This window comes from Thermobia domestica, chromosome 3, assembly GCF_964235325.1.
Source record: "Thermobia domestica chromosome 3, izTheDome1.hap1.1, whole genome shotgun sequence".
Classification (NCBI taxonomy): domain Eukaryota; kingdom Metazoa; phylum Arthropoda; class Insecta; order Zygentoma; family Lepismatidae; genus Thermobia; species Thermobia domestica.
In genome coordinates, this window is record NC_137456.1 from 289249954 (window position 1) to 289258966 (window position 9013).

Consider the following 9013-nt stretch of genomic DNA (forward strand, 5'->3'; position numbering starts at 1 on the left):
ATGATAGACTAAGAAAGCAAATTACAATACTTGTACGTTTTGCTTACATTTCTGGTCGCGGTTATGCCAAATTATGTTTTTTTCACCATTTTAACGAAACCATTGAACCTAGAACAACGAAATTTTACACATGGTGTACCTAAACACCATGCATGAGAGTACGTGTAGAGATTTCTTTTTGTTTCATAAAAGAAATTCATCTGCTCTTGCACTATGTTTAGTGACTGAAGTAGATAGTATAGGAATGTAGGAGAATGCACCAACACAAAGGAAAACTTGAGATATTAATTGTAACTTAGGTGTTTCATGAGCAACATTTTAAATTTTAGAGTTGGCGCCAATTTTAACGTATTCTGAAAAGCTGTGAAACAGCTCTCCAAGGTGGATACCAAGAGTGTGGGAAACAAGATATTTGTTGAACCTTGGTATTTGATAAGAATAACTGTAATTTTTTTCTGTAACTTATTTTTCGGGTTCAAAATTGGACATTTTTCTTTTCTTTCTTTTTTCTTTTGCTTTCCTTTTTTTCACTTCAAGACTAGCTATGGAAGGAAGGACTGCAAAATTTAACGCTAACTGCAACAAGAGACTTCACAATTGTCGGCAGTGCTTACAGTTGCAGGTACATGTTAAAAGATGAGAAAAAGTGGCAAAAAGGAAAAAAAAATTACTCAACAATATACAGTACACCCCTGCTTCAATGAGTGAACAGTGATAGAGTAAGTAAGCAAAATACTTATACCGTACATTTTACTCACATTTGTGGTAGCGTTCCAAATTAAGTTTTTTCACTATTTTAGCGAAACCATTGAAACTAGAAAAGTGAATTTTTTCTAGACATTCTTCAGAGCCGTAACTTGGGGGTTGCGGGCAACTGCCCCCCAGGGAAGCTCCCGCCGTTCAAGGGGGCGTAATTTAAGACAAAATTTTCTTATTCCGTATACGATACGAACATGAAATTATAAATGAAGCATCAAACAGGTCCACTACATTACATAAACGAAACAGCGCACAAAAGGTAAATAAAACAGAAATGAGTCGTGGGTTCATTTCAGTAAAAAATGCCTGGTATTAGGGGTCTTAGAAATAATATTTATTCGCATGGCTTTGAGATTTGTCAGTATTGTTTCCTTAATTAATTTGTCATACATGGAAACGGGACCAGAGGTGTAACTAATGGCCCAACAAGCTCCGGGGGCCCATAAATAGTAAAAGAAAGATGGAAAGAGGGAGCCCAAGAATTAGAAAACCAACTTTTTCAAGTTGGCCCAAATACGCGTATTAATGCTTGCCCCCCCCCCCCTCCAGAAAAAAAGTCTAAGTTACGGCGCTGTTATTCTTTTATTTAGTTCTTTTTCATTCTTTGTTAACTGGTGTTGATTTCAGTGTTTGTTCATCAGCTGCAATCCAAACAGATAACAAATTGTGTTTAGAATTTAAAATATATGGCAAAAAGCCTACATATCACAAGGCCGTGGATGTTTATCCTTAAAGTACTCATTTTAGCATTTGATATGCTTGTTCAATTAATTACACAAACCATTAACAAGTGTAGATGTGAATGAAGTTCTGTAATGCTGCAAAAAACAAAATCGAAATCAAATCTAATAAAAGCCCACGGGATAAAAACATAAAATTCAAAGGATATTCAACTTATTTAGTATAATAATTTCATTATAAATTGTACCAGTATGTCGTAATACAGTTAAAATATATAAGCCAAAAAAAAAAAAAAAAAGCATAGCCAGCAAGTTGACCTAGTAATTCCATAGTAATTACTTCTAGTGATCGTAGTAATTTATTTGATGTAAGTTATTTTTGTATGAAATAGATGCGTACACATGAAATAGATAATCACTGCTTTTGTTAACAAGTGCTTTTCCCTAACAGCACAATTACATAGCAGGCGTATGCCTATCATGTTCCCTCATGTACATGGGAATACTCCCAGTATGTGCTTTATGTACCTATGAGAGAGAAATCACATAGGTGGCAAGTGATAGTCACAGTCTACGTCCACCCCTAGGCACATGCCTGACATGTACCTAGGGAACTTACCTAATACGTTCTAGGTATGTTTTTCCCCATACCGTAAGCGAAAATTACTCCTCCAAAATATGTTAAATCGCCTTTATGCGTAACTGGTTTACTTTAAGGTGAGTCTAAACAACACCTAAAACAATTTTAAAAAAGTAGCCGGGGTCGTGCGCGAACCACCAACCCTTTGATTACTGGGTGCGTGCTCTTCCGACTTGGCCACGGAGGCGATGAGGAAAATATCGCTTGTAGATGAATAAATTCTTGGGGTCTTTTTAATTTGGCTGATCAGAGTGCTCTCGTAACCCTGTATATTCGACGATAGCCGTTTAGGATCGAATTAAATTCGCTCGTCATGTAATTTTGTAACAAAATGAAGCACGTCTCTTTACTTTATTTCAGGGGTGCCCACAAGGGGGGACTATGACGCAAAGTGCGTCATTGAAATATTTGGGGGGGTAAAAATCTGTATAAATATGTTTCAGGGAGTGTAAAAATTAATCGAAAAGAAGATTTTTTCATGGAAGAACACTTACGGGTAGACAATTGGGGGGGGTGCGTCATGGATATAAGGGGGGGCACCACTGTTTATTTCATGGTTCTTCCATATTCACTTTCAAATGATCGGCGATAGTTAGCATCTAAAAAATACAATTCCTTATCCCTAACCACATAAATAATGAACTGTTCACATATGTATGAAAGATTCATCTTAATTTTTATTCATCAGTTATGTCATTTCTTTCTTCTAAATTGATCTCCCAAATTTGATGCATTTGTTGCTTCTTTTTTTCTAAGCGATTGTGTACTAGAAGAGAAATCGGGGCAGAAAGCACGAGAAACCGTGGCATGTTACTGCGCATGAGCATATGCAAACAGCTGACTATCATTCATGCGTCGCTTCAGATATCAATTATGTGCCATAAGTATCTGAAAAAGTATGCACCTAAAGGAAGTACCCCGAACATGAAAGATATGTGTCCCGAGTGACGACATAAAAACAAATGACTATCACAGTGCAAAACTGAGCCAAGTATATAAGTGTTACATTTGTGGTACATAGTCGCAAATATCAATTAGGTGTAACAAGTACCTAAAACTTTAGGTAGCTGAAGTACATACTTAGCACATCAATACCATATGTACCAAGTGTCGGATACCTAAAAAGTAGCTGGGGTACCTAAATGGCACATGCCTAGCACATCTTGTGCCGTTAGGGTTGAGGGCTTCTCCCTGACTAAGCGGTTGGCGTACGCGTCTTTGGCGCGGGAGACCCGGGTTCGATTCCCGGCGGGAGCACATGTGGTTCGGATTCCCCGTTAATTAGTAGGTTCACGTCTCACATAGCCTTGCTGCTGAATGGGACGTTAAACTCACAATCAACTCAACTCAACTGTTAGGGTTGATATAAGTTTATGTCACTTATTTATATATAAGTATGGAAACACTGTCAGATCTTCTACATGGGGGTATTTCCCTTCTGGTAAGATCGTTAGGCATAATGGGAATTGGCATTTCACCTAAAATGGTGGATGGTATTTTTTCTGTGATCGACAGCAGATAAAGTGTTAGGCAAAATGAGAATTAGGCAAAGTTGGAAGACACTGTTCCAAGCCTACCTGAGCACCTATCACGAAACCACTGACATCAAAGCTCAAATGCCAGATATAAACTTCTACTATTATTGAGTAATCTGTTTCTAAACCTGTGATCTTCTTCTCTATTTTTGTCTTCAGATGATAAAACGTTAGTTTATATTCAGGAGGTTGGCCGTAGTTCAAATCCCAATCATACCATCCTGACAGGTTTTCATGTTTACCGCAATTCTACCAGCGGAATGCTGGGATGTTTCCTTAGAATAAGGGACTAATCATCACCTTCACCATCCCTTAGATCTTTGTCAGCTTAAATAAATTAAAGTAAAAATAAAAAAGAATTGTGTTCCGTCATCGCGTAAAGTAGGGACGTTTATTAAAATGTAAATTAAATTCCGAGAAAACTGAAAATGTCTGACAAAAACAGAGATAACTGCTGAAACCATTACACTGATTTAAATTATTACTTTGGTCTGATGAAGGTTATTTCAGGCTTTGTCCAGCACCTAGAATACGATAGAACTTCCTTATATAATAACATGGCAGACGTCTTTCGAAAGTATTACGAAAATTATGTATTTCTTACATTTCGAAATTCATCCAGGTGTTTATTAAATATTTTATTTACTTTTACTTTTTCCCACTAGGGTAATATTAGAGCATGATAGTTAAAAATTATTTTCCTCCTGTTTGATAGCTGTTTTAAACTTGGCCCTATTTGGCAACAGAATGATTGATGTTCCTTCTCGAACAAAACAGGCAGATTTCTTGGTTTCTTTCCCCACCTGCAAGACCTCCCCATAGTGCTTCGCATTATTTTGAAAACAATGACAATAAGAACGTGCCGTCTGTTTGACACCGCTGGTAACACCAAAACCTGTTTTTCACTTGTAAATATCTTTTCCTATACAATATAAGCATTTTCGCTGAGAAGGCAGTCATATGTATAGTTTGAAGCAGATTGTAGCTGACGATATTCAGAAGTTTCAGATATTCAGAACTTCCGTATCTGTGTTTTTTAATTCGTGTATTTGTTTTATTCAAATCGTTCGAACTGTATGATTCAATCGAAAAGAAGATATGAAAAAAGAAGTGGGAGTAATAGTGGTGCATTATCAGACTCCAAAGTGACGAGCAAACTCATTAAAAAACATATCCTTATAGGTTATCTATATGTGAGACCAGATTCTAGAGATTTATCAACTACCGAATTTATTTTAGGCTTGAGGAATTTTCTACACCAAATAATCATCTTGGATTGGTTGAATTGGAATTTAGCAATCATTTCAGCACCGAGGCTATATGAGACGTGGGCATAAAACTTAACGTGGAGTAAGATCTACATAAACTCCTCAACGGAAATCGAACCCAGGTTCTCCCGGACAGAAGGGTATTTGTATCATTGGTATTTAATTATTTTATTTGACATATTGTGAGCATGTAATTTTAAAATCAATTTAGTTTCATTGAAGTCATCTGATAGATATATCTGATAGGTAGATAGGTAGATTATATCTGCTAGGTAGATATAATGAAATCTCTAATAAGAAGCACTTCGATGTAGTTCAGAGGTGAACATATGGAAGTGAATATTTATGGGGGTCATTTCGGAAGTTATAAAATGCACAAGATCAAAACTGTATTGAGCCTCACAACACAAGTATTAAAGTTCAGAGGTCCTAAAAAACAATCAACATGCAGAAGTCCTAAAATGTATTCAGTCAATAATCCTACATACACAAGCCCTGAGTGCAGTAATCCTGTAAACCTCTTGTGACACTAGCATCAAGTGTTGAAGTTCATGCGTTGTAGCAGAATATCTTTACATATACCGAAGGGGGGCGAAGGAGGTGTTCACAATTGATAAATTATAAATGCTTCTAAAAGTAGATACCATGATACGGAGAATACTGGGGACGCGGCAGAAGACCTAAAACTAATTTTACGGCACAAGACCTAAACGGCACTAGATCTAAAAATCATTTGGCGGCATAAGACCTAAAAATCATTTGGTGGCAAAAGATCTAAACGACACTAGACCTAAAAATCTATTGTGGCGTTACCATCGCGTCCATGCCAAGAATACTGCCAATCTATTAGTCAAAGTTTTAGATATACAGTTCCATATTACAGAATCAAATTCTAGGTTAAGTCTTACAAGTAATTTGTAGAAGTACACATTATATCGTTCTGAAAAAAATAGAAAAAAGATAAAGCCTATTGACCTTTCCTGCTTTTTGTAGGATAGCATTTATATGGTGTCAAAATTTTAACTGCCCGTCAAATGTGAATCCCAGATTCTTCAATTATTTTCTTTTTCTTTTTTCTTTTCTTTTCTTTTCTTTTCTTTTCTTTTTTTTGTGTTTCCACACCATTGACCTCGTATTTACTAACATAATATCGTGTTTTAGTTATATATGTCATAAATTTAGTTTTCATTGTACTGAAGTACATTATTTTTACACATATATTTACTGTATTCAAGACTTTCTGTAGCAAATAACTGGCATGCTAGTTATTATTAATAATAATAGTTTTAGTATTACTAATAAGGCTGTTATCGTTGAAATTAACTGCGTTCGTAACAGTATTGTGGTAGCTACTTACTAATGAAATGCTTTATCGAATATTTACGTCTGTAGTTTGTAGCACGATTGCCCACAGAATTTAATGGGTTATAACGTAGCCCATAGTACGTCATTGAAATTATAAGGGACCTTTGAAAAGCAACTTAATTGAAATGAATGAGAAATTTAAAAATATGTTTAAAAGAATTTTAATGAAATTCAAGAACAATACATTTTAATTACGTCCCAACCGTGGTTGGGGAAGGTGTATTGAGGTACGAACCATTGAAATAGTTTAGAATCAATGTATGGGATTCGTTTTTTTTTTTCCATTTTTTTTTAGTTTCTGAGTTTTGCGTCCTTATACAACGTCGTGATTACGAAGGAGAGATCCGACTTTTATAAAATTACCAGATTGAACTGAACATAATGCAATGAAACTAAGATAAACATTAAATACACACTATAGGGTCTATGTAGGAAAGCGATGTATACATTTGAAGCGCAGTAAATTTAAAATTGAAAGGAAAATTTTATTCAGTATAATTACTACATCGACATGTATAAACGAAAACAAAAATCAACAAATAACGCTAGACTACAAACGTGATATACAACACAATACGTATACACAATACTAATATAGTCATTTAGAGATGTATCCAGCAAGTTATTCTAGGAGACATGAATGTTTTACGGAATGCAGGCAAGTCACCGGGATGCAGGCTTGTCACAAACAAAAAGAAACCAAAAGTTTCTTTCAAGATTTTGAAAGCATTAATAACAGATAGATACATACATATTGCAGAAATATTTGCGTATATATTATTATTATTAGTAGTAGTATAGTAATAGTAGTAGTAGTAGTAGTAGTAGTAGCAGTACATTTCAAATATGCTACTTTTTTGAGACGTAAGTCTTTATACGGGTAGGGAAGGTTAAAAACACAGGTTATGTCACGTGAGGCACAGAATGGCTTAACACCCAAAATAAACTGCTTTCCCCCTTCCCTCCCAATTTGGTGTTAGTCTGTTGTATGTTTATTAAACTTACGCAAATTTATTTTTATTACAATTACAGCAAATTAAGAATGTTTATAATAGAATGTAAAAAAAAAAAAAAAAGAACTTCACATCAACATGCTAAAATAATTAATACAACCTAACTAATCATCCACTTTGTACTCTCTGCTTAACTGGATGAACCCAGTTAGAGATGCGCACGAGACAAAAAATTGTGGCTGTCTCGTCTCGAAAATGTGCTGTAAAAGTAATGTCTCGACTCGAAAATTGTATATTTCTCTTGTCAGGAAAATTCTGTCTCGACTCGTCTCGTGCGCATCCTTAAACCCAGTCCTAAATATAGAACAGTTTTCTGTTCAAATTTCATAAACAGTGGGTAATTTTAATATTATAAATTAAATTGTATATTATAATTAAATAATTCAATTGTATATTATTATTATATTTTGCTAAGATAACGCTGAAATAGAAAGTATTTTGCACAGCGTTATACAGCAGGCGTTATGCGCAATATGGTAACATGCATCATCAGGAATAAGCACCATTAGTTGTTTCCAAAGAGAAAAAAAAGTTTGCGCACGTAGGATATCTCTCTGTTGGTATATGCATCAATATGTTTATTTATAAAAATACCGCCCATTTACTTGATTCACAACGCTGTCTAATTATAAAAAAATATGTTAAAACGCAAAATACATTAATGTGGAGACTTAAATGTAGAGTAACGAATGTTTGTGACCGTAGTGTTTATCAAAGACTCTCTGGATCTGTTTGTTTGTTTGTTTTTTCATTTCAAACAGTGTGAAACTGTTTCATAGTTACACTGATTCTCCTTCATAATTACCTCCTTCATAGTTTAACATATGATCTGCTGAATTTTTACACTTATCTCCACACTGACAAAATTCCGTGCAAGGTAATTAGCGTTTTTTGCAACGGCACGCATTGCATCCAGTATTACAGACACAGTGAACATTCAAAGAAATTGCGTCCGGTGCCGGTAGCTGCAAACACAGAATAGGCTGGAAACGATGTTGTTCTTCTGTTCATCCATAATTTGTTGGAGGTTGGAACTTCGGGATGGGAAAGGTGACCGTTTCTCCACACAAGGCACACGTAATGGGCTCTCCAGATGTGAAATTTTAAACTTGCGCATGTTGATGGAAATCGTTACCCTTCGGTACTTTTGAGAGAGAAGAGTTGCCATCGTAACTACGAGAGGTCGCTACTGGGGTCAGTGCCTGTTGAGTACATACCACAAACAAATCGCTCTAAATTACTGCATGTTTCCTCGGTTGGTAGGTCCACAGTCTGTCTTAAAGAGGCAAAGGACTCTACTTTTTGTCGCTGTTTTCATAGATTTTAAATGCTGTTTTTTTTAAGCAATTTTTCCAGAAACACCTGTGCCAGTGAATGCATAGATGCTTAATAGTCCTCTACACAAATCAGTTCCGAGAGCTGAATAGAGATCCCACAAGTCAATTACGCGTCTTCCCGGGAGATCACTGACAAAGTTGACTTGCGGGACAAGGTCTTCAAAGTAATGTAACAGAAGCAGTGCTACGTCTGTATCTGGTGAATATATTGTCAAGTGAGCGTCAGGGTATTTTCTTCGAGCATGGATTGAATAAAGAATAATGAGTGTATCCGCTTCTTCATGACTGTGATTTTTTAGCTCGTCTTCCAGCCTGATGCTGCTTCTGCGCAATCCTCCCACACAATGGTGATCTGCTTCTGTGAAGACATGTTTCAGAAGTAATCGATGGTCTCTTTCGCTAAGAATGCTGTTAAA